General features: G+C 49.4%; 2 protein-coding genes across 6 annotated transcripts in view; one reads left to right on the top strand and one right to left on the bottom strand.

Annotated features, from left to right (window-relative positions):
- Positions 1-4085, bottom strand: part of ARID3A (AT-rich interaction domain 3A) — an 82911-nt gene extending 78826 nt beyond the window's left edge. For 2 of the 5 annotated variants that reach the window (XR_014490868.1, XM_083349762.1), the window contains exon 1: positions 1914-2528. The gene's annotated coding sequence lies outside the window, so the exon portion shown is untranslated. Of the gene's footprint in view, positions 1-1913; positions 2543-2924; positions 2968-3954 lie in introns of those variants that run through there. The other 3 variants (XM_083349763.1, XM_083349764.1, XM_083349765.1) reach the window with 3 other exon arrangements.
- Positions 1-24714, top strand: part of LOC310632727 (uncharacterized protein) — a 474991-nt gene that overhangs the window by 39167 nt on the left and 411110 nt on the right. The window lies entirely within an intron of this gene.

Here is a 24714-nt window from a genome sequence, read left to right as displayed (position 1 = left end):
TACTTTCTAACTTCTCCTAGATTTAACTTTTGGTAGGAGAGCAATAACAATATGTCTGGACCTAAAGCTGTCCTGGCAGGGGCAAAACCATTGTCTATCCAAGAAGCCAGGCCTCAGTGATCACAAGCAGCAGAAGCGACACAAACTTGCATGCTTCAGGATTTTTGCTAGTTTGCAAAAGATTCAGGTGATCTAAATTCCAGAGAGGGCCCTGAAACACCCTAAATTACCTCTCACTCTGATAGAGAAACTTGTAAAAGCCAGAATTGCGAAGGAAAATCCAAGTCCTCAATCGTGTTTTTCAGCTTTTTTTTTTTGAAAGAGATCAAACTAGTAATTCCTGCAAAGTCAAATCACAGAGACAGCTCAGCAGCCAAGAGAAATATAGCCACAGGATGCAGACAAAAATTACTGTATAGCAAAGCTCCTTTAAATGTAATATTTCCAAAACTATCCCTTCACACACAGGCTAAATCCACAGGCAAGCCTGATAGGTAGGCAAAAAATATGCACTGCACCTCTGCATGATATATTGATCCAGTTGGTGCCTCCAAAGTCAACACAATCAGATCTCTCGGTTCACTCTTGTTGCACACCCTAGTGTGCAGGCTTTCAGAGTTAGTCCACTCACCACTTTGACCTTGAGTCCTTCTGAACAGATATTATAGAAAGGGGCTTGAAGGTGAACTGAACAAATGTCTAAAAAGACACTCATACTATGATACGACCTTTTTATTAAATACTGTGATCCATTGTGGCCATTAAATAAAGGGGGGGGGCAAGCATAGAAGGTGGCTCAAACGTGAATACAGAAAAATCCTCTTTGTTGCCGAGTTAAGGACTAAAAAATGCCGTCTTAAAACAACGCTGACAATCGCACTTACTAGGGCAGTTAGGCCCAGCAGACAAGCGAGAGCCATTTCTGAATAAACACGCTGTTTAATGGCATGCTCTCTTTAAAAAGATTATTTCTAGGTTAAAATTCGGAAGGTTAAAAAGGGTACAAGATAAAAGGCAGTTCCAGAGAACGAAATATTCTGGGTCACAACAGCTTGTATATTAAATTAATATAGGTGTAGAACGCAGCCTTTTCAACGAGATCCATTAAAGCAGACTTTTTTTTTTAAAAAAAGTGCTCGTTCGAGACTCCCGTAATGTAAATCAACCTACGTTGTCTAGAAGAATCCCAACAGAAAAACAGTGGGGGGAAAGGTCGCTAAGCGATCCATACAAATGTTAATTGTGGGGGGGGGGGGGCTGAAGCGAGCCAAATGGATTACTTTTAGTTACATTACAGTTGTCCTTTAAAAAAACAACAACAACCACCCTCGGCTTAAAACTAAATTGCAAAATTAATCCAGGAGTGGAACCGCCAGCTTGCTCAGGAAAGGGACAGCGAGGGACGCAGTTGCACCCAGGAGGGGGAAAAATACACGAAGGAGAGCCGACCCTGCCTGCTCCGCCGCCGCCTCCTCCCACAACTCGATTTCAAATATAACCATGGTTCTCTCACTCTTTTTCAAGTAAAGTTAGAAGCCAAGGGCAGTTAAAAGAAAAGCAGCGACGCGGAGGGCTCGCTCAACCCGTAAAGCACATTACATATTAACTTTATTTAGCCATTTTTTATATCGCTCTACTCCCCCCTCCCCCCCAAAAAAAACCACCCCTCCATTCCCTTCTTTGGGAAGGGAGGGGAAAGCTGGAGATCTCTTCTAAAACGCCAACAATTTTGTTTCCCATTCGCTCGAATTTCAAAATAAACACTAAGGCGCACAAACACACACCTATATTATTCCCCCCCCCCAGCTTGGAGAATCCTGAGCCGTTTGTCCATTATTATTATTTTTTTTTAAAAAAAACAACCCCAAAAACATTAGAGAAGAGCGGATTCCTATCGCGGGGGCTATTTTTACCTTGCAAACAGACATGCGAGGGGAGCCTCATTTTTCCTTCTGGCTGGTTCCTTTTATTCCCCCCGGAATCCAGTCCTCTGATCCAGCTGGGCCGCTCAGCTTTCCACGCGCGATGCTTCCCCTTGATCTTCCAGACAGATCTTTCTTTCCTGCCTTTTTTTTTTCTTCTTCTTCTTCTTCTTCTTCTTTTTCTTTCTGGCTGGCGTCCTCCCTCCCCCTTTTTCTTCCTTCCTTTTTTTAATTGCGTCGCTTTTAATTCCGCCTCCCTTATCTGGCTTGGATTAGTAAGTTTCCCTTTACAAGCGATTGCATGGCCTTCTCCTCCTCCTCCTCCTCCTCCCTCGATGCCTAAGGCGTGCACAGAGCTGGATAGACAAATCATAGGATGACAAAATAGCAATCAGATGCAAATTCCTAACCTCTGAATCAGGACCCAGCCATAAGAGAGGGTTGGGGCCTTGCCCTGCTAAGGGAGCGTCGTTCAATTCCTCTTGGCGGAGGAAACGTGTGCGAGAAGCTAAACGGCCGCAAGAGACACGCCACCTGTATCTGCACGTTTCAGTCCCTTTAAAGCAGGGGGGGTCTTCAAACTTGGCCCTTTTATGACTTGTGGACTTCAATTCCCAGAATTCCTCAGCCAGCTTGCCTGGCTGAGGAATTCTGGGAGTTGAAGTCCACAAATCATAAAAGGGCCAAGTTTGAAGACCCCCTGCTTTAAAGGGACTGAAGGGCAGTATACAAATATAATAAAATAAAATAAATAAAAATAAATAAAGTCCCGCGGTACTCTCGGCACTAATCCTAACCCTCTAAATCCAGGCTAACAAAACCCCATTTATAGTATTCACATAAGAATGCAAATCAAGCATATTAAACCTTCCCCGGATGGCCGCGGGTTCCCCCCCTCCCCCGTCAGACAATGGCTGGGTTCCCACAACACGCTGAACCATAAGTGACTCAACCCAGCCTAGTCTGCCGGGCAAATCCAGGCTGCAAAGGAAAGATGCTTACTACTGCTCTTTTGCTGTTTAGGGCTGCTAGGAATTCCTCGAGTCTGCCATTTAGGGACTTAAAAGTACAGCTTTAAATTATAAGTTAGCGTTAGGGAATTGGTTAAAAAAAACAACAACACGCACCAAGCAGCAGAAAGGGTGGGGCCGCCAACTCTGCACTGCGAAACCCCAGACACCCACCAGGTGGTAGCCAAAAAAAGACGCAGACAATTGTAGCCCTTTGCTGCCCTCCAGCGTCAGCCGTCATTTTTGCAGACCCTATGTAGGTGAAGAAGGAGAGTGCAAAACTTGGGTTGAAACTAAACATTAAGAAAACCAAGATCATGGCATCAGGCCCTCTCGATTCCTGGCAAATAGATGGGGAAGAAATGGAGGTAGTGACAGATTTTATTTTCCTAGGCTCCAAGATCACTGCAGATGGGGACTGTAGCCAAGAAATTAAAAGACGCTTGCTCCTTGGGAGGAAAGCCATGGCAAATCTAGACAGCACACTAAAAAGCAGAGACATCACCCTGTCAACAAAAGTGCGTATAGTCAAGGCTATGGTCTTCCCAGTTGCAATGTATGGCAGTGAAAGCTGGACCATAAGAAAGGCTGAGCACCAAAGAATTAAGGCCTTTGAACTATGGTGCTGGAGAAGACTCCTGCGAGTCCCTTGGACTGCAAGGCGATCAAACCGGTCAGTCCTAGAGGAGATCAACCCTGACTGCTCTTTAGAAGGCCAGATCCTGAAGCTAAAACTCAAATCCTTTGGCCACCTAATGAGAAGGAAGGACTCACTGGAGAAGAGCCTAATGCTGGGAAAGATTGAGGGCAAGAGAAGAAGAGGACGACAGAGAATGAGGTGGCTGGATGGAGTCACTGAAGCAGTAGGCGTGAGCCTAAATGGACTCCAGAAGATGGTAGAGGACAGGAAGGCCTGGAGGAACATTGTCCATGGGGTCGCGATGGGTCAGACACGACTTCGCAACTAACAACAACAACAATGCAGCAGCTCAATTACTTTCTGACGAATAGCCCCCCCTTACAGTATGGAAGCTCAGGTTGTTTGGCTTGCTGGGACCCACACGACTCCGTCGCCCATTGTGTTGCTAGAAGCCACGGGCTCAGAAACGAAGGCTTATTTTTAAACTCATCCGAATTTTAAGTCCAGCCGCACCGAGTTCTAGGTTTGCACTTTATCACTTAGACCAGGGTTTTTCAAAGCTGAAGCTAGGTCAGGGGTAGGCAACCTCGGCCCTTTTATGACTCATGGACTTCAACTCCCAGAATTCCTGAGCCAGCCAAGCTGGCTCAGGAATTCTGGGACTTGAAGTCCATGAGTCATAAAAGAGCCGAGGTTGCCTACCCCTGAGCTAGGTAAACTTCGATTTCCAGAATCCCCCCCAGCCAGCATGCTGAGGATAGTTTCGTCGGAACGCTGTCCCGAACCCGCAGCTCACCCTATATTGCTAGCTGAACCGTTTTTTTCTCTTCCTCCCCTTCGCAACCAAGGATTAGAAAAACTCGTGGACTTTCTCTTTTCCCACCCGCTGCCCCCCACACACACCCTCTCCTCTCGGATGGCCGCAGACGGTCACTTCCGCCTCTTTCAAATTCTTCGACCCCGATTCGTGTGGGTTAGGGTTGTATTAACAGCTGGTATGTTTCTTCTCGAGCTGGGGGGGGGGGGGAAGGAAAAAAAAACAAACACCACTGGGCAAATAGTAGTCAGCAAGCCAGTTCCTAGAAAGGGCTATCTCGGCTGCGAATTAAAGTTCAGAGGAGAACGTTACAAACTCCCGCCCGATCCTTTTTTTTTTCTTCCTCGCACAGCTCTAGCGCCTTTAATAGTTCCGCGACAGAAAGCGGGGTGGAGTCGGAAAGGCCCGTTAATTGAAGGGCTCGGGTTTGGCTCTTTGGAGACGCTCCCTAGGGCGAAAGTCTTGCTAAAGTCAGTTCCGCTTCTTTTCTGGGCTGTCGCTCGAGTTGGCTCTCTTGAGTTAGTAGAGCCTCCTCCTCCTCCTCCTCCTCCCCCCTCCCCCTCCCTTTCTCTCCGCCAGAGCCCTGCCGATGCCATTAACGTAATTACAACAGACACGTTGGTGGTTGGCGATGGGGGGGAAAGATGGAAGCAGTCGAGAGGCCGAAAGCCCATGTGCCTGGAAGGAAGAGCTCCTTCTCTAAGCAGCATCCGCCTCGCGGGTGATAGCCGCGCGTTTTGAGGGCTTTCATTTCCCCCACCCCTACCCCGATCCTTGTCATGACCATGCGAGTTTTCCTCGGATGCCCTCCGAAAAAGTGCAGGATCGCAGGACCATCGTCCTCAGCCAACATGGCTGACTGAAGGTGATAAGGGGATCAAACACGCTGGGCAAGATTATTGAACGTGCAAAGGAGATTCTGCAGAGAACGTGGGGTATTTAAAAGCGTATACCCGTATATTATTATTATTATTATTATTATTATTATTATTATTATTATTATTATTATTATTATTAATAATAATAATAATAATAATAATAATTTAATTTTTATACCGCCCTTCTCCCGAAGGACTCAGGGCGGTGTACAGGGCAATACAATAAAATACAATATATAAAAGTTAAAAAATATTAAATACTACAGCCCAATTCAATAAGTTAATACAATAGTGTTAAAATATCCCTAAACCCATCAGACCAGGCCGGCTTGATCAAATAAATATGTTTTTAGGTCACATCAGAAGGAGCGAAGGTCGGGAGCCGTCCGGAGCTCCACCGGTAAACAGTTCCAAAGGTCTGGCGCGCCCACAGAGAACGCCCTCAACCTGGGGGGCTGCCAGTCGACACTCTGACCGACGGCACCCTAAGGAGGCCCTCTCTGTGGGAGCGCATTGGACGAAGGGAAGTTGATGCCGGCAGCAGATGCTCCCGTAAGTAACCCGGACCCATGCCATTTAGGGCTTTATAGGCCATCACCAGCACCTTGAATCTCACCCGGAGGACAACCGTAAGCCAATGCAGCTCGCGGAGTAGAGGTGTTATATGGGAGTATCGGGAAACCCCCACCACCACTCACGCGGCCGCATTCTGCACCAGCTGGAGCCTCCGAGTGGTCCTCAAGGGTAGCCCCATGTAGAGAGCGTTGCAGTAGTCCAAACGGGAGGTCACGAGTGCATGAGTGACTGCGCAAGGCATCCCAGTCCAGATAAGGCCGCAACTGGCGCACCAGGCGAACCTGGGCGAAGGCCCCCCTAGTCACAGCTCCTATATGATCTTCCAAAGAGAGCTGTGAGTCTAGGAGGACACCCAAGTTGCGAGCCCTATCTACGGGGGGTAATATCCCACCCCCCATAGTCAACGATGGAACAAACTGAATTTCCCGAGATGCCGGCACACACAGCCACTCAGTCTTGTCAGGGTTGAGCTGAAGCCTGTTCCTCCCCATCCAGACCCGAACCGCCTCCAGGCAACGGGACATCACATCGAGGGCATCACTGGGGTGGTTTGGGGTAGAAATAAAAAGCTGGGTATCATCCGCATATTGATGGTACCCAACCCCAAACCACAAATGATCTCACCCAGCGGCTTCATGTAGATGTTGAACAGGAGAGGCGAGAGGACCAACCCCTGAGGGACTCCACAAATGAGAGGCCTCGAGGCCGACCTCTGCCCTGCCAACACCGACTGCGAACGTCCCAGGAGGTAGGAGGAGAACCACCGTAAGACACCACTCCCAACCCCCAAAGACGCCGCAGTAAGATACCATGGTCGATGGTATCAAAAGCTGCTGAGAGGTCTAATAGGACTAGGACAGAGGAGCAGCCCCTGTCCCGAGCCCGCCAGAGATCATTCACCAGCGCGACCAATGCCGTCTCCGTGCTGTGTCCGGGCCTGAAGCCCGATTGGTACGGGTCTAGACAATCAGCTTCCTCCAGGAACAAAGGGAGCTGCTGCGCCACCACGCTCACAACAACCTTCGCAAGAAAGCGAAGGTTGGAGACCGGACGATAGTTGTTTAACACAGCTGGGTCCAGGGCAGGCTTCTTGAGGAGGGGTCTCACCACCGCCTCCTTCAAGGCGGAGGGAAAACTACCCTCACTCAAAGAAGCAGTTATCACTGCCTGGAGCCAGCCTCGTGTCCCCTCCCGAGCCGAATATACCAGCCAGGAGGGCCCGGGTCCAATAAACACATGGTGGAGCTCAGCCTCCCCATAATCCTGTCCACTTCTTCCGGAGTCACAAGATCAAACTCCTCCCAGATGACATCGACAAGACCACCCATGTTCTCACCGTCAGACTCTGCCCAGTCGGAGTCCAAACCGGTCCGGATCCGAGCGATTTTGTCCGACAGATGCTGGCTAAACTCCTCGGCACGACCCTGCAAGGGCTCCCCCCTCACCTCCTGATTCAGGATGGAGCGAGTCACCCTAAACAGGGCGGCCGGGCGATTATCTGCGGACGCGATGAGGGTGGCAAAGTAGTTAGACATTAAATAAGAGATTTAAAACACACAAATAGTTTTAAATACCATTTAAATATGTAAAAGTGTATAAAGAAACGGGAACAAGTAGATGCTTTAAAGAACTCGCATGGCTGCTACCCTGTTCCTAATCTCTACAAAATCTGGCTGGAGAAAATAGAACTCGGCCCATCTAGTCAGGCAAAAGGAACAGAAAGAATGGATCCATGCACGATTTCTTGCTTCTCTTTATGACTTACCATTCCTGGTTCAGCCAGCTTTGAGAGGGCTATTTTCATCCTAGTTGGCGTCCGAATGGTTGGAAAGAGTCAGCCAAGCCCTTGACCAGGAGTTGGCCCTTTTATGACTTGTGGACTTCAACTCCCAGAATTCCTCAGCCAGCGGGCCTGCCAGAGGAATTCTGGGAGTTGAAGTCCACAAGACATAAAAGGGCCAAGTTTGAAGACCCCTACCCTTGAGGAGTGGAAAAGTTTGTCTTCTTGTCACATTGTTCTGATTGTGATGCCTGTGGTTGATTCCTATCTTTAGGGATGGCAGTTGAAGTGTTCAGCATCTGCTAACAAAGGGACATGGCCCAATTTTATTTAGGTTTTAAGCCAGCCAAGTTTACTAAAAACACAATTTCAGTTAGGACATGTCCAATAAAATCACGTAAAGACTCAAAATATAGGTAGTCTTCATTTAGCAACTACAATTGGGACCAACAACTTGGTTGTTAAGCAATGTGGTGGTTGTGTGAAATCATGGCTGTGCTTACTTCAGCTTTCCTTTGCTTTATAGACCTGAAAAGACCTGCAAATATTAATATATTTATTTATTTATTTATTTATTTATTAGTTTTTATAAACCGCCCTTCTCCCGAGGGACTCGGGGCGGTGTACAGAGGAAGGAATGTATACAGATTGAACAATAAAATAATAAGAAACACTAATGAAAACAAACTGGGACCCCAATTAATGCTATCATGCCAGGCCGGACTGCTGGAACAGGAAAGTTTTTAAGTCGCGACGGAAGGTATGGAGGTCAGGGGCCATCCGGATTTCGGTTGGTAAGCTGTTCCAGAGGGCTGGCGCACCCACTGAGAATGCCCTCCCCCTGGGGGCCACCAGCCGACATTCCTTGAGCGGTGGCACCCTGAGGAGGCCCTCTCTGTGGGAGCGCACAGGACGGTGGGGTGCTGACATTGGCAGAAGGTGCTCCCGAAGGTAGTCCGGACCCATGCCATGTAGGGCTTTGTATGTCATTGTTAGCACCTTGAACTTCACACGGAAGGCAACCGGAAGCCAGTGCAGTGCACGGAGGAGAGGTGTGATATGGGAGTATCGGGAGGCTCCCAAGAGTGTCCGTGCCGCCGCACTTTGCACCAGTTGAAGCTTCCGAGTGGATCTCAAGGGCAGCCCCATGTAGAGAGTGTTACAATAGTCTAGGCGAGAGGTCACAAGGGCATGGGTGACTGTACGTAAGGAATCCAGGTCCAGATAAGGCCGTAGTTGGCGAACTAGTCGAACCCGGGAGAAGGCCCCCTTGGTCACAGCTCCTATGTGGTCTTCCAGGGAGAGCTGCGAGTCTAGGAGGACACCCAGGTTGCGGGCCCTATCAACAGGGGGAAGTAACTTGTCCCCAATGTTAAGCAGTGGGACGTTCTGAATATCCTGGCTTGCCGGTACGTACAGCCATTCAGTCTTGTCCGGGTTCAGTTGAAGCCTGTTTCTCCCCATCCATTCCCGGACCGCTTTCAGGCAGCGGGACATCACGTCTAGGGCATCACTGATATTGTTTGGAGTTGAGATAAAAAGCTGGGTGTCATCAGCATACTGATGGTACCCTACTCCAAAACTGCGAATGATCTCACCCAGCGGTTTCATGTAGATGTTGAACAGGAGAGGCGAGAGGACCGACCCCTGAGGGACTCCGCAAGCGAGAGGCCTCGGGGTCGACCTCTGTCCCCCTGTCAGCACCGACTGCGAGCGACCCTGGAGAAAGGAGGAGAACCAACGCAGAACCGTGCCTCCCACTCCCAGTCCCCTGAGGCGTCGCAGCAAGATACCATGGTCGATGGTATCGAAAGCCGCCGAGAGGTCTAATAAGACTAGGACAGAGGAATGGCCCCTGTCCCGGGCTCTCCAGAGATCATTCATCAGAGCGACCAATGCCGTCTCCGTGCTGTAGCCCGGCCTGAAACCCGATTGGTACGGGTCTAGATAAACCGCTTCATCCAGGATCTGAGGAAGTTGGTGCGCCACCACGCTCTCAACAACCTTCGCAAGGAAGCGAAGATTGGAGACTGGACGAAAGTTATTCAAAGAGGATGGGTCCAAGGTGGGCTTCTTGAGGAGAGGTCTCACCACCGCCTCCTTCAAGGCGGTGGGGAAGTGACCCTCACTCAGAGAAGCAGAGATGACCACTAGGAACCAGCCTCGAGTCCCCTCTCGAGCTGCATAGGCCAGCCAGGAAGGGCACGGGTCCAGTAAGCATGTGGAGGAGCTCAACCTTCTCATAATCCTGTCCACTTCCTTAGGAGTTACAGGATCAAATTCTTCCCAGATGACGTCGACAAGACTGTCCATGTCTTGTTCTTCCATCTCAGCCCAGTTGGAGTCCAGGCCAGTTCGAATCCGAGCAATTTTATCCAGCAGATATTGACCAAATTCCTCGGCTCGACCCTGCAAGGGTTCCTCCCTCACCTCTTAGTTTAGTAGGGAGCGAGTCACCCTGAACAAGGCAGCCGGGCGATTATCTGCGGACACGATGAGGGTGGAAAAGTAGTTGGATTTTGCCACCCTTATCGCAGCGAGATAAGACCTGGTGAGGATTCTTAGTCGCAATCGGTCGGATTCGGATCGACTGGATCTCCAACGGCTCTCTAGGCCCCGTCTCCGACGCTTCATCTCCCGGAGCTCCTCGGTGAACCATGGGGCTCGCTGGGATCTGCGCCGGGTCAGAGGCCGCAAGGGTACAACTCGGTCCAGAGCCTCCGTGGCTGCCTTTTCCCAGGCTTCCACTAAGGCATCCGCCGAGCTGTGGGCAGGGGGTGCATGCGTGTCCCTAAGCGCTGCCTGGAACTTATCAGGGTCCATTAGGCGCCTAGGGCGGTACCATCTGACTGGCACCGTGCACCCACGGTGGGGGGTGGCAAGGGGGAAGTCTAGCCGCAGGAGGTGGTGGTCGGTCCATGACAGGGGCGTAACAGTTGTGGCACCCCCACCGATATCATCACGCCACCGTCCAGACAAGAACACCAAGTCTGTTTTGTGGCCTCTCTCATGAGTCGGCCCAGAAATTATTTGCAACAGGTCCATGGCCGCCATGGAAGCCATGAACTCCCGAGCCAGTTCGGACGATCCTCCCAGGGACGGTAGATTAAAGTCGCCCAAGACCATGAGTCTTGGGAATTCAACCACCAACCCTGAGAGGACATCGAGTAGCTCGGGTAGGGCCGCCGCTGCACGATTAGGTGGTAGGTACGCCAGCAGCAGGCCCAACTGCGCCCCTGGACCGTATCTCAGTAGGAGAGACTCACACCCGACCATCTGAGGGACGGTGGTCTCTCGCGGGCTAAGGGATTCCCTGATGATAACTGCCACTCCCCCGCCCCTCCCATGAGCCCGGGGCTGGTGCAGTACCTGGAAACCTGGCGGGCAGAGGTCAACCAGAGGAACACCCCCCTCTGGGCCCAGCCAGGTTTCCGTGATGCAGGCCAGGTCCGCATGCTCACTCTCCACTAGGTCACGAATGAGGTGAGCTTTGTTAGCTACGGACCTTGCATTCAGGTAGACCAGCCTTAGCATGGGAGGGTGCGCACCTTTGCTCCCGGGTCCTCCGGGGGAGAACAGAGGGTCGGAGCGTCTCACCGCTTGTACAGAGCGGAGATGACACTCCCGGTGACGATACGGCCCTCTGTCTGTGCACCTTCTGCCATTCCCCACCATCCTAGGGATGGGACGTTTGTCAGTACGCCACTGGGTGTTATCGGCGACTGGTCCTCGTTGTACGCCGTCGCGAACGGCCGTGGGCCTGGCATGCGTTATGGTGGCTGGAAGGCGTGCCTTTCCCGAGCAACCATAGTCTTCTCCCTCCCCCCTCCCTAACCCCACAAAAAACTTAACTAAGAACTTAATCAGGGGCCTCTTGTTGGGCTTATGCTGGAGGCCCCTGACCCTGCCCGGCCATCTCTCAGAGGCCCAGTGGTTGGGCCCGTCATCAAGATTGGGTGTGATGCAGGCGGGTCGCACCCAGGAGAGTGGGGAACCCCTGAGGGCGTGCAGTACTGTGCTAGAGTATTGAACGAGCATAGTCACAGGTGGTTCCGGGAAGGCTGTCCCCTGGATGGTGAATTTGCAGGAGGGTCGAGTCGGGTAGGTGCGTTTCTGGATCGTCGCCCTGCCACTGCCACTTGGCCGGGCGAACCCCCAGAAGCAGGCCACTCCTCATCCTCTCATGATGGGTTGTGTCTCTGCTTCCGGAGGTGGTCCAGAACGTACTCTGGGTGAAGCATACCCCATAGAGCTCTCACCTCTATGGGGTTGCAGGTGTAAGGCCCAGCCACTCTGCCACCGTGGCTAGCACCCAGGCCCGTTATGTCCTGTGGGGAGAGAATGGGCAAGGATGGTTGAGAGTGGGCAGAAGGCAGGATTGAGGGATCCATTAATTGGCGTCAGCTCTGGTGGTTCAGCCGCCCAAACAGTTCCCTCCCTGATCCTCTGGGCGTTGTTCCCGGCCGCAGCTCCATGGCCCCTATTGGTTGGGGACCGACCGGAGCGTGGCATGGGAGTCCCTGGTGTCATGCCCCTGCTGTTGCCGTCTCCGATCAAGGTGTCTCGAGGAGGTGGCTCGGGGTGTAGGCCGCAGATGCCTCGCCTCGTTGTAAAGCTGGTCTGCGGCGTCTCCTTGATTACTCGGAGACGCCGCCGCTATCCGGGAGCAGATTAGGCAGCCGAGGCAAAAACAGCAGCTCCGGCCCCGCTCAGGATTGTTGCAACGGCCGTAGCGGTACAGGGGGTGGGCCGGAGATGCCACGCCGTCAGTGCTACCGCCGCTGTCAAGGCCCCTGGGTGGCGAACGACTAGGCCTGGAGAAGCAGTCCCGGCCGCCGTCGTCTTCGCTGCCGCCTCTTCCACCGCCCAGCTGATCCGCGGCGCCTCCTCTGATCCTCGGAGACGCCGCCGCTGCCCGCTGCTGCTGCTGTTGGTTTCGTTGCCGGCGCCTCCGCCGCACAGCTGATCTGCGGAGATGCCGCCCTTGCCCGGTGATCGGCATCGGAGGAGACCAGGGCTCGCTGGGCTCTCACCGCCGAAGATGCCGCCGCCACCCGGGAGCCGGTCAGGGGCAGAGCAGAGCCTCCGGCCCCTCCTGGATGGCTGCGACGGCTGTCGTGGTCCAGGGCTGTCGTGGTCCAGGGCTGTCGTGGTCCAGGGGCGGGCCTCTCGCCGCCGACGCCGCCGAAGATGACGCCGCCTCCGCCACCCAGCTGGTCCAGCTGGTCCGCGGCGTCTCCGTCGATAGCCCGGAGACGCCGCCGTCCCCGGGAGCCGGTCAGGGGGCCGGGGCAGAGCAGAGCCTCCGGCCCCTCCTGGATGGCTGCGATGGCTGTCGTGGTCCAGGGGCGGGTCTCTCACCTCCGGCGCCGCCAAAGATGCCTCCGCCTCCGCCACCCAGCTGGTCCAGCTGGTCCGCGGCGTCTCCGCTGATAGCCCGGAGACGCCGCCGTCACCCGGGAGCCGGTCAGGGGGCCGGGGCAGAGCAGAGCCTCCGGCCCCTCCTGGATGGCCAGGGGCGGGCCTGGAGACGCCCCGCCGCCACCGCCGTTGCCAGGCTCCCTGGATCAACGACCAGCCTGGGGGCTTGAAAGTCGTCGCCGCAGCCGCTGCCATCCTTGCCGCCGGGGCCTCCGCCGCACAGCTGATCCGCGGAGGCGCCGCCGTTGCCCGGCAGTTTGACAAGCGGTAGAGGCAGGGCAGAGGTGCTGGCCCCGTTTATAACGGTTGCCAACGGCCCAGGCGGCGGGGCGGGAATGTCCCGGCACCCCTGCAGCTGTTTCGGGAGGCAGCGGGCGGCATAATTGCCCAGCTCAATTGCCCGAAATTCTGGCCCCACCCCAGGGGTTCATTGACATCCCTGGGGGGCTCCTGGGGGGACGCCTTACTGTTGGGGGCTACGGAGCTCTCCCCAGCGCGTCCGCCATCTTAGGAGCCGGCAAAAAAAAAAAAAAGTACCATTAAAATGTGATTTAAAGGCTTGGGGAAAGTATCTTTGCCTAATGCCAAAAGAATGCTAATGTGGATGCTAGTTTAGTCTCTAATCAGATATATTGATCAATTCCCCCCCCTAAAATAAATAAAAATGGTGATTTTTTTTGTTATGTATGTCATCTTAAGCACAAATGTAAACATTTCGAACATCTATAAAAAGTGATATTCCTATAGAAAAAGTCAATATATTATGTTCAATAACAATGTTCCATTAAGGAATTGAAAACCTGACTATTTTCCTAAGTGAGTACTAATAATAATAAAGTTGGAAAGGAGCTTTGAGGTCATCTGAGCTTGTTGATCAGAAGGTCGGCAGTTTGGCAGGTCGAATCCCGAGTGTCACGTAACAGAGTGAGCGCCTGTTACTCGTCCCAGCTTCTGCCAACCTAGCAGTTCAAAAGCACATAAAAATGCAAGTAGAAAAATAGGGACCACTGCGGTGGGAAGGTAACAGCGTTCCGTGCGCCTTTGGCGTCTAATCATGCCGGCCACGTGACCATGGAGACATCCTCGGACAAGCGCTGGCTCTTCGGCTTTGAAACGGAGATGAGCACTGGCTCCTAGAGTTGGAAACGACTAGCACACATGTGTGCGGGGGAACCTTTACCTTTACCTTAGTAGTATAACCACCTGCTCAGGCAGGAAACCCTATGCCATTTCAGACAAATGGCTGTCCAGTCTCTTCTTAAAAACTTCCAGTGTTGGAGCATTCACAGCTTCTGGAGGCAGGCTGTTCCACTGGTTAATTGTTCTAACTGTCAGGAAATTTCTCCTTAGTTCTATAATAATAATAATAATAATAATAATAATGATGATGTTGGAAGGGACCTTGGAGGTCATCTAGTCCAACCCCCTGCTCAGGCAAGAAACCCTACCATTTCAGACAAATGGCTTTCCAGTCACTTCTTAAAAACTTCCAGTGTTGGAGCATTCACAGCTTCTGGAGGCAGGTTGTTCCACTGGTTAATTGTTCTAACTGCCAGGAAGTTTCTCCTTAGTTCTAGGTTGCTTCTCTCCTTGACTAGTTTCCATCCATTGCTTCTTGTCCTGCTTTCAGGCACTTTGGAGAATAGCTTGACTCCCTCTTCTTTGCGGCAGCCCCTGAGATACTGGAACACTGCTATCATGTCCCCCCTTGTCTATACCCAATTCCACCAACCGTTCCTTGTAAGTTTTTGCCTCCAGCCCCCTAATCATCTTTGTTGCTGTTCTCTGTACTCTTTCTAGAGTCTCAACATGATGTTTTTGGTATGATTTTGTGCTGCTCTATTTGATCTTTCTGGATGCATATCATCTGTTTCTCTTTTACTGTTCTGGATTTAATTATGCAAAGCACCTATGTTAATTCAGAAACGGGCATTCTGGAAATCAATATAGATATATAAATAACTGCATATGTGTAAACGTTGTTGTAATGGATAATAATAAACATATCCTTCACATTAGGTTTTTTTCACAGCTGTTTATTGCTCCATTCATTTTTCAGCTAGAGCAATTTCTTATGTGTTTAACTATTGGTGCTGTAATTTACTGTTTGTCTGCTTCCCTGAGTTATTTTATAAAAAATAATGAAGGTGGGATGTAAATAAATAACAGTTGCTCGCAAACAGGAGTCATTCCGACAGACTATCTGTTATTCCTCTACACTACAGCTAGGATTTGGAAATATGGTCTTCCCAAACTTTTCAAATCAAGAAACTTTTGATAGAGCTGCCTTTCACATTAATAACCCAATGAGCTTTCAAATCTCCAGTTTAGTGGCCATCGGCACCTTTTATGGTGATATTAATGCCTCAAATTAATCCTGCAGAGTGTGACGAAATTCTTTCTTTCTTTCTTTTCTGGTTTAAATAGTTTCCTGATCGGTTCATAGGGTGAACCCTGGTGCTCTGTTTATTTTTGTTTGCTACGTATGCACATGATTTCATGTTTCAATCAAGGGTCAGTTGCATTTTTTTCCCCAGCTAGAGCAAACTGGAAGAGAGCCAGGTTTGGAGCTTTTTTTTCTTTTTTTTTTGCATTGCATCACTGTATATGCCTAAAGGAAATAAAGAGAACAAATCCATAGTGGGATTTCATTTTGAAAGCTTGTTGGGTGATTTTTCTCAATTTCTTCAAAAATGTTGCAAGAAAAAGACAGACGTGGGTTAAAGCTGGTCAGATGTATTAATTTATTTTTGAACTGCTAACAGCATCTCCAAAGGGGACACACACACACACACACACACACACACACACAAACACACACACACACAGGTTCTCAACTTGCAACTGGTTGCTTATCAACTGTTCAAAGTGATGGACCCCCCCTCCCCCCAAAAGCCCCTTGGGATTCAGTTTTGAAGACACACACAATCATATAATTGCATTTTGCACAGTTGACAGTCAGATCACATTTAGGGCCCTCTGCAGTGCCCCAGTCATCCGGCCACAATTCACAATGCTTTTGCTAGGAGCCCGTATTTATTTCCGGTTTCCAGCAAAAAACCAACCCATAGCAAACAATGGGTTAGCTTAGTAACCATCTGTTCACTTAACAACTCTGGTGTTTGCTTTATGACCATTGCATTTGCTTTAGGATTGCCATAAAAAAAGGTTGTAAAAATTAGGGCAGTCACTTGACCTGCTTTGCAGCACTCATGCTTTACAATTATAAATTGCCAGGCTCAATTAACAGTCCTGAGCCAAGGACTAGCTGTGTATATTCTTCCAGTCAATCAACCAATTTTTCAATCAAAGGGACCTTGGAGGTCTTCTAGTCCAACCCCCTGCTCAAGCAGGAGACTTGACATTTGGACATCTTTAACCAGTGATACTGATATCTGTCTTTTTCTTGCAAAATGTTTCTACCACGAGAAGGGTAAACTTCCATGAATCCATTTTATTTAATGGGAAATAAAATGGCATTGCCTTCTTTTTTTAAAACATGAAAATATTTCAATAAAATTATCCAGATCTATATTTATTTATTTATTTTATTTAGTTATATTTATATACCGCCCTATTCCCTGAGGACTCAGGGCGGTTTACAGGGAATTAAAAATCCAAAATACAAAAATTAAGAACAAATTAAAAAAAATATTAAATTAACCCTGTAGTCAGTTAAAAAGAACCCCAAATTAAAAATTCCTCCTCAGTCTGGGCCCGAGAGCTGAAAGAGCCAGGTCTTCAGGCCCCGGCGGAATGATCGGAGGTCGGGGGCAGTCCTCAGCTCCACCGACAGCTGGTTCCAGAGGGCAGGCGCTCCCACTGAGAAGGCCCTATCCCTGGGTGTCACCCGCCGGCAATCTCTCACCGGCGGAACCCTGAGCAGACCCTCCCTGTGGGAGCGCACTGGGCGAAGGGCGTTTGATGCCGGCAGCAGGTGTTCCCTCAAATATCCCGGACCCAGGCCATGTAGGGCTTTATAGGTGATAACCAGCACCTTGAATTTCACCCGGAAGCCAATGCAGCTCGCGGAGTAGAGGTGTTACATGGGAGTATCGGGAAACCCCCATTACAACTCGCGCGGCCGCATTCTGCACCAGTTGAAGCCTCCGAGTGGTCTTCAAGGGCAGCCCCATGTAGAGAGCGTTACAGTAGTCCAAACGGGAGGTCACAAGCGCATGAGTGACTGTGCGTAGGGCGTCTCAGTCCAGATAGGGATGCAACTGGCGCACCAGGCGAACCTGTGCAAAAGCCCCCCTGGTCACGGCTCCTATGTGATCTTCAAAATTGAGCCGTGAATCCAGGAGGACGCCCAAGTTGCGAGCCCTATCAACGGGGGGTAACACCTCACCCCCCATCATTAGAGATGGAATAACATGGTTAACCCGAGACGCCGATATGCATAGCCACTCGGTCTTGGCGGGATTGAGACGAAGCCTGTTTCTCCCCATCCAGACCTGAACCGCCTCCAGGCACCGGGACATCACGGAGAGGGCATCACTGGGTTGGTTCAGGGTGGAAAGAAAAAGTTGGGTATCATCAGCATACTGGTGATACCCCACCCCAAAACCACGAATGATCTCGCCCAGCGGCTTCATGTAGATGTTGAACAGGAGAGGTGAGAGAACCGACCCCTGAGGAACTCCACAAATGAGAGACCTCGGGGCGGATCTCTGCCCTCCTGTCAACACCGACTGCGAGCGGCCCCGGAGGTAGGAGGAGAACCACCGTAGAACGGTGCCTCCCACTCCCAACCCCCTGAGACGCCGCAGCAGGATACCATGGTCGATGGTATCAAAAGCTGCTGAGAGATCTAATAGGACCAGGACAGAGGAGCAACCCCTGTCCCTAGCCCTCCAGAGATCATTCACCAGTGCGACCAATGCCGTCTCCGTGCTGTGTCCGGGCCTGAAGCCCAATTGGTACGGGTCCAGATAATCAGTTTCCTCCAGGAACAGAGGGAGCTGATGCGCCACCACACTCTCAACAACCTTCGCCAGAAAGCGAAGGTTGGAGACTGGACGATAGTTGTTTAAAACAGCCGGGTCCAAAGCAGGCTTCTTGAGGAGGGGTCTCACCACCGCCTCCTTCAGGGCGGCAGGGAAGACACCCTCCTTCAAAGAAGCAGTTATTACTGCATGGAACCAGCCTCGTGTTCCCTCCCGAGCCGCATAAGCTAGCCAGGAGGGGCACGGATCCAACAAACAGGTGGTGGAGCTCAGTCTCCCCATGATCCTGTCCACATCATCAGGGGAAACAGGGTCGAACTCAGTCCAGATAACATGCTCAAGACCGCCTGATTCCTCCACATCAGACTCTGCCCAGTCAGAGTCCAGGCCGGTCCGGATCCGAGCGATTTTGTCCGCCAGATGATGACTAAACTCCTCGGCTCGTCCCTGCAAGGGATCCTCTCTCACCTCCTGGTTAAGGAGGGAGCGAGTCACCCTAAACAGGGCGGCCGGGCGATTATCTGCGGATGCGACAAGGGCGGCAAAGTAGTTAGACTTCGCCGTCCTTATCGCCGCAAGATAAGACCTTATAAAGGTTCTTAACTGCAATCGGTCGGATTCGGATCGGCTAGATCTCTTGCCCTTACTTACTTTGAGCAAGAAATGATGTGTATGTGTTTGTGTATATGTATTCAGAAGTGGATTTTTATGATTTGGAAAGTGTGAGTAATTAGGGAGCATAATAATGTTGGGAAAATTGTGTAACCAAAAAAAATGTAATAGCGCTTTTCATATTGTAGAGTAATGAAGTTGACCAAAACCTATCCAAGAAACTGGAGGCAATCTTCATTTAGGGACCACAGTTGGGACCAAAAACATGGTCATTAAATAAAGTGGTCACTAAATGAAACTTCAAGTGTCCTTTTGATTTTACTTCGGTATTCCTTTGCTTTACAGTACTAAAAGATCATAAATGCAAGGACTAGGTGTAAATTTATTTTTTCCATCGTGATTCTAACTGCGAATGGCCACTAAATGAGGCACTCTCTAAAAAAGGAGCATTCTATGACAAAATACTGGGAAAAAAAGAGAAAAGAGAGGATGGGGAAGAGGAAAAATGCTATTTCACAATAGGAAGAAATTGGGGAAGACTTGACAAGGTAAGAACTGTCAGTCTTCCAGAGTTGCCAATAATTTGGTAGCGGCCTTCACCCTGGTGTGATTTGGACTTGGGATTAAGTTCCCTCCTTCAAGAGTTCAAAGGGAAGCAGAATGGGTCGGGCTAAGGTGGGGAGAGTCTGTTTGGAGAGGGTCACCCACATTTGCCCCCCCTGAAGGTGACCCCAAAGTTCTCCTCCTTCGGAGGAAGAGCAGTTCAGAGAGGAAAGCTGGGATTTTCCACCCTTACACAACAGCTAGGTGATCCATCTTATCACATTTATGTTGCTCTTTATTTACAAGGTACCTACCAGTTGAAGGAAAGAATTGCGAAAGAGAGCAGAATTAAAATCGGAGCAGTGCTTTTAAAAACAGCACAATTACAGAGCCATAAATTGCAACGTCAGTAGCTTATCAACCTCCAGGAGTCCCAGGGTGAGTGATTTCCCCCACCCCATCATTTTGTCTTCCAAAAACAGGTCTGAAGAGACCAAGCTGCTATTCAGACTTCAAACAGAAAATTGTGTAATACCAGCACTGGCTGGATTTCTTGATCTTCAAGGCAGATTTGCCAATATGGTTTATTTTATTATTTGTTCTCTTGCCTTTCCTCTCCCCCCCCCACCCTTACAACAGTCTCACACCCTACCCACCGTGTTTTATCCTCACAGCAATCCTGGGTTATTTTTGCTAGGTTTGTGTATAGGAACAAAAAAGGTTTCACTCCAAGTTGGAACTGATGCCCCCATTTGCAAAGCATAGCTTAACCCTAACCCCACCGCTCCTTTTAAATATACGCATTTTAATTGAATATGCCAGTGGTGGCGAACCTTTTAGAGACCGAGTCTCCAAACTGCAACCCAAAACCCACTTATTTATCGCTGGGTGCCAGGTGGGCGTGGCCCACTGGGTGGGTGTGGCTGTGGTGGTCATAGAAGATTGGGTGGGTGTGGCCAAGGTGGGTGTGGTCACCTTAATGTTGCTCGTGGGGAGGGACCCCTTTGGGGGGTGGACAGGGATGGAGAAGATCCAGGGGGTCTCTGGCAGGTGGGGTGGTAGGCAGGAGGCTTGTCCTGAGGGGTGAGGTGAGGCAGAGTGGGGGTGCCATTGCCATGGGGCAAGGCAAGGGGTGGGGCAGCTGCTGCCTGACACCATTGGCTCCTGCACACAGAGGCCAGCGAGCGCATGGGGGCCGACGGTGTCCGTCAATAGGCACAGCCTGCTGGCCCCTCGACAGGCACACACTGGGGCTCCGCAGCCCGTCGCCAGCAGTTCAAAGAAGCCGCCTCCGAGATGGATGGTCGGCCAACAGCTGAGGAGGCGATGCAGTGGGTCGTGCCTGGGTAAAGGAGAGCATGCGAGGCCAGGAGGGACGGAATGGGGGGAGGGAAACCAGGCATGCTGGGGTGCATTCAGCCACGTGGGACCTCGGCGAGTTAGCAGGCGGCTGGTTGAAGAGGGACAGTTGCCACCTCCAGGGCATGGCGGGGGTGCCCACAGAGAGGGCTCTGAGTGCCGCCTCTGGCACCCGTGCCACAGGTTCACCACTACTGGAATATGCTGTACCAATGGGGAAAATGACAAATCTCTATTCATAAAATTAGTAGGGGAAGAATATTGAAGCAAGCTATAAAGCAGCTTCTCCCAGACCTGCACTTCTTCAGACTTGGTGTGTTGGACTATAATTCCTATAATTATGAGTTAGCAAGACCAACAGTTGAAGAAGATGCAGTTATCTTACTAGTATTTGCCCTGAATGGTTTTGTTTCTCCACCAGAAAAAAATGATGATGATGATGATGATGATGATGTTGGAAGGGACCCTGGAGGTCATCTAGTCCAACCCCCTGCTCAGGCAAGAAACCCTATACCATTTCATACAAATGGCTGTCCAGTCTCTTCTTAAAAACTTCCAGTGTTGGAGCATTCACCACTTCTGGAGGCAGGTTGTTCTACTGGTTAATTGTTCTAACTGTCAGGAAGTTTCTCCTTAGTTCTAGGTTGCTTCTCTCCTTGACTAGTTTCCATCCGTTGCTTCTTGTCCTGCTTTCAGGTGCTTTGGAGAATAGCTTGACTCCCTCTTCTTTGTGGCAGCCCCTGAGATATTGGAACACTGCTATCATGTCACCTCTCACCCTTCTCTTCGTTAAACTACACATACCCAATTCCAGCAAGCGTTCCCTATATGTTTTAGCCTCCAGTCCCCCAATCATCTTTGTTGCTCTTCTCTGTACTCTTTCTAGAGTCTCAAGCTCACCCAAGCTGGCTTCTGGACCCTTGAATCTGGGTCTCTTTGCTCTTGGTCCAGCACCTTAGCCACTTATATGGGTCATCCTCGAGTTACAACTGTAGTTGAGCTTGGCAATTATGGTAATAAGTGAGAGGTCCTTGGTGCTCTCTGAGTCTGTCTGTTTTCTTGCAGATGTTTCATTACCCAAACTAGGTAACATCATCTGACTAGCACTGATGATATTATGTAGACCAGCCCTGAACTTGGTTGTTGTCTCGCAGGTATTTCATTACACAAACCAGGTAACATCACCAATGCTGGTCTAGATAATAGTGCTAGTCTGACTAGCACTGATAATGTTACCTAGTTTGGGTAATGAAACGTCTGCAAGAAAACAAACCAGGCTCAGAGAGCACCAAGGACCCCTCATTTTAATCTGGAGCCACTAATATTTTCCTTTATTGGTAAGTTCATAACTCGCGATAGTCCTAGAGAGGGTCACTGTGTGACTGGACCCATTTTTATGACCTTTTTGGTGGCAGTCGTTAAATGAATGCCATGGTCGTTAAGCGAAGCCATTTTTTGATATGGGTTGTTTTTTGCTGGAAACTAAAAGTAAACATTGGTTTCCAGCACAAACATACATTGTGACCACAGGATCCTGCAAACAGGTGTAAATGTGGGCCGGTTGGCAAGCATACAAAATGTAGTCAGTGTGACTTGGGGGGAGGGGGCAATATCAGAACTTTGAAGCTGGGTCATAAGTCCTTTGGGGAGGTTCCGTCGTAACTTTGAATGATCACTAAGTGACTGGTCATAAATTGAGGACTACTTGTATTGCAAGGACTTACTTTGGAAAACAGTAAATTCCATTTAAAAAACAAACAAACATAGACTTTTGCTTTAAATCCTACCCTGAGGAAAGAGTTTACAAAATCCTCAGCTATAATGCTCTTGAACCAAAATATGGATTCCTTCATATTTGCTCAGATTTCAGTTGATGAATTTAATTAAGACTTCTTGGAGCTTTTCCAATCTGATTGTGTCAATATTTGAAAATAAAATTTACTCCGTTGATTTGCAGAAAAACATTGTCCTTGCTGGCTTAGAAATACTAACATAGTTGATATTGAACTCTCCTCCAGTCACTGAAAGGAGACATTTTCATCTTTTCAGACGACATTAATTTAAATTACATTATTAGATTTTTGTATGCTGCCTTTCTCTTCAGAAGAAAAGAAAAAAACCCGGGCATTATACTCAAGTATATCTCATCAGAGACATCTTGGGGGATGTCAAAGAGTTAAGAGGGCAGCTACAACCATGAGAAAGAAGCCTCATTCGTTTTAATTCTGATGATGTTCCATGGGGTTTGGTCCTGTGAAATAAGGGTGCATTGGAACAGAGTCCAGAAGGCATCCTCAATCACTGAGCAACTGTTAAAAAAAAGGCTAATTGGATTGTTTTTAGAAAGTATAAGCATCTCTTCCGAGGTAGTGCATGAATGCCCCATCCAGAGTTCAAGAACATTGTGCGCTCAACATTGCCAGGAATCTTCAACTACTTCCATTAGCAATAGGAATAACACTTAGACTTATCTACTGCTTCACAGTGTTTTACAGCACTCTCTGAGTGGTTTACACATGCCAGCATATTGCCCCCAACCGAGTCCTGATTTTATTGACTCCGGAAGGATGGAAAGCTGCATCAACCTTGAGCTGGTCAGGATCGAACTCCTGGCAGTCGGCACAGTTAGCCTGCAATACAGCATTCTAACCACTGCACCACCAGAGCTCGTTAGTAGTGTGCATATTATCAGCTGATAAAACAAATTTTGTTAACCAACTCACATTTCTTTCAACCAGCTGAAATAACTCTTTCACTCTAGTATTAATGTATGCTAAAGGCATACCCCTTTATCCCATCTGTGGGCATACAGGGAGTGCAGAATTATTAGGCAAGTTGTATTTTTGAGGATTAATTTTATTATTGAACAACAACCATGTTCTCAATGAACCCAAAAAACTCATTAATATCAAAGCTGAATATTTTTGGAAGTAGTTTTTAGTTTGTTTTTAGTTATAGCTATTTTAGGGGGATATCTGTGTGTGCAGGTGACTATTACTGTGCATAATTATTAGGCAACTTAACAAAAAACAAATATATACCCATTTCAATTATTTATTTTTACCAGTGAAACCAATATAACATCTCAACATTCACAAATATACATTTCTGACATTCAAAAACATAACAAAAACAAATCAGTGACCAATATAGCCACCTTTCTTTGCAAGGACACTCAAAAGCCTGCCATCCATGGATTCTGTCAGTGTTTTGATCTGTTCACCATCAACATTGCGTGCAGCAGCAACCACAGCCTCCCAGACACTGTTCAGAGAGGTGTACTGTTTTCCCTCCTTGTAAATCTCACATTTGATGATGGACCACAGGTTCTCAATGGGGTTCAGATCAGGTGAACAAGGAGGCCATGTCATTAGATTTCCTTCTTTTATACCCTTTCTTGCCAGCCACGCTGTGGAGTACTTGGACGCGTGTGATGGAGCATTGTCCTGCATGAAAATCATGTTTTTCTTGAAGGATGCAGACTTCTTCCTGTACCACTGCTTGAAGAAGGTGTCTTCCAGAAACTGGCAGTAGGACTGGGAGTTGAGCTTGACTCCATCCTCAACCCGAAAAGGCCCCACAAGCTCATCTTTGATGATACCAGCCCAAACCAGTACTCCACCTCCACCTTGCTGGCGTCTGAGTCGGACTGGAGCTCTCTGCCCTTTACCAATCCAGCCACGGGCCCATCCATCTGGCCCATCAAGACTCACTCTCATTTCATCAGTCCATAAAACCTTAGAAAAATCAGTCTTGAGATATTTCTTGGCCCAGTCTTGACGTTTCAGCTTGTGTGTCTTGTTCAGTGGTGGTCGTCTTTCAGCCTTTCTTACCTTGGCCATGTCTCTGAGTATTGCACACCTTGTGCTTTTGGGCACTCCAGTGATGTTGCAGCTCTGAAATATGGCCAAACTGGTGGCAAGTGGCATCTTGGCAGCTGCACGCTTGACTTTTCTCAGTTCATGGGCAGTTATTTTGCGCCTTGGTTTCTCCACACGCTTCTTGCGACCCTGTTGACTATTTTGAATGAAACGCTTGATTGTTCGATGATCACGCTTCAGAAGCTTTGCAATTTTAAGAGTGCTGCATCCCTCTGCAAGATATCTCACTATTTTTGACTTTTCTGAGCCTGTCAAGTCCTTCTTTTGACCCATTTTGCCAAAGGAAAGGAAGTTGCCTAATAATTATGCACACCTGATACAGGGTG

This window comes from Vipera ursinii (assembly GCF_947247035.1).
Source record: "Vipera ursinii genome assembly, chromosome: 1".
Classification (NCBI taxonomy): domain Eukaryota; kingdom Metazoa; phylum Chordata; class Lepidosauria; order Squamata; family Viperidae; genus Vipera; species Vipera ursinii.
Note: the sequence above shows the minus strand (reverse complement) of the source record. Positions and strands in the feature narration are given on the sequence as shown.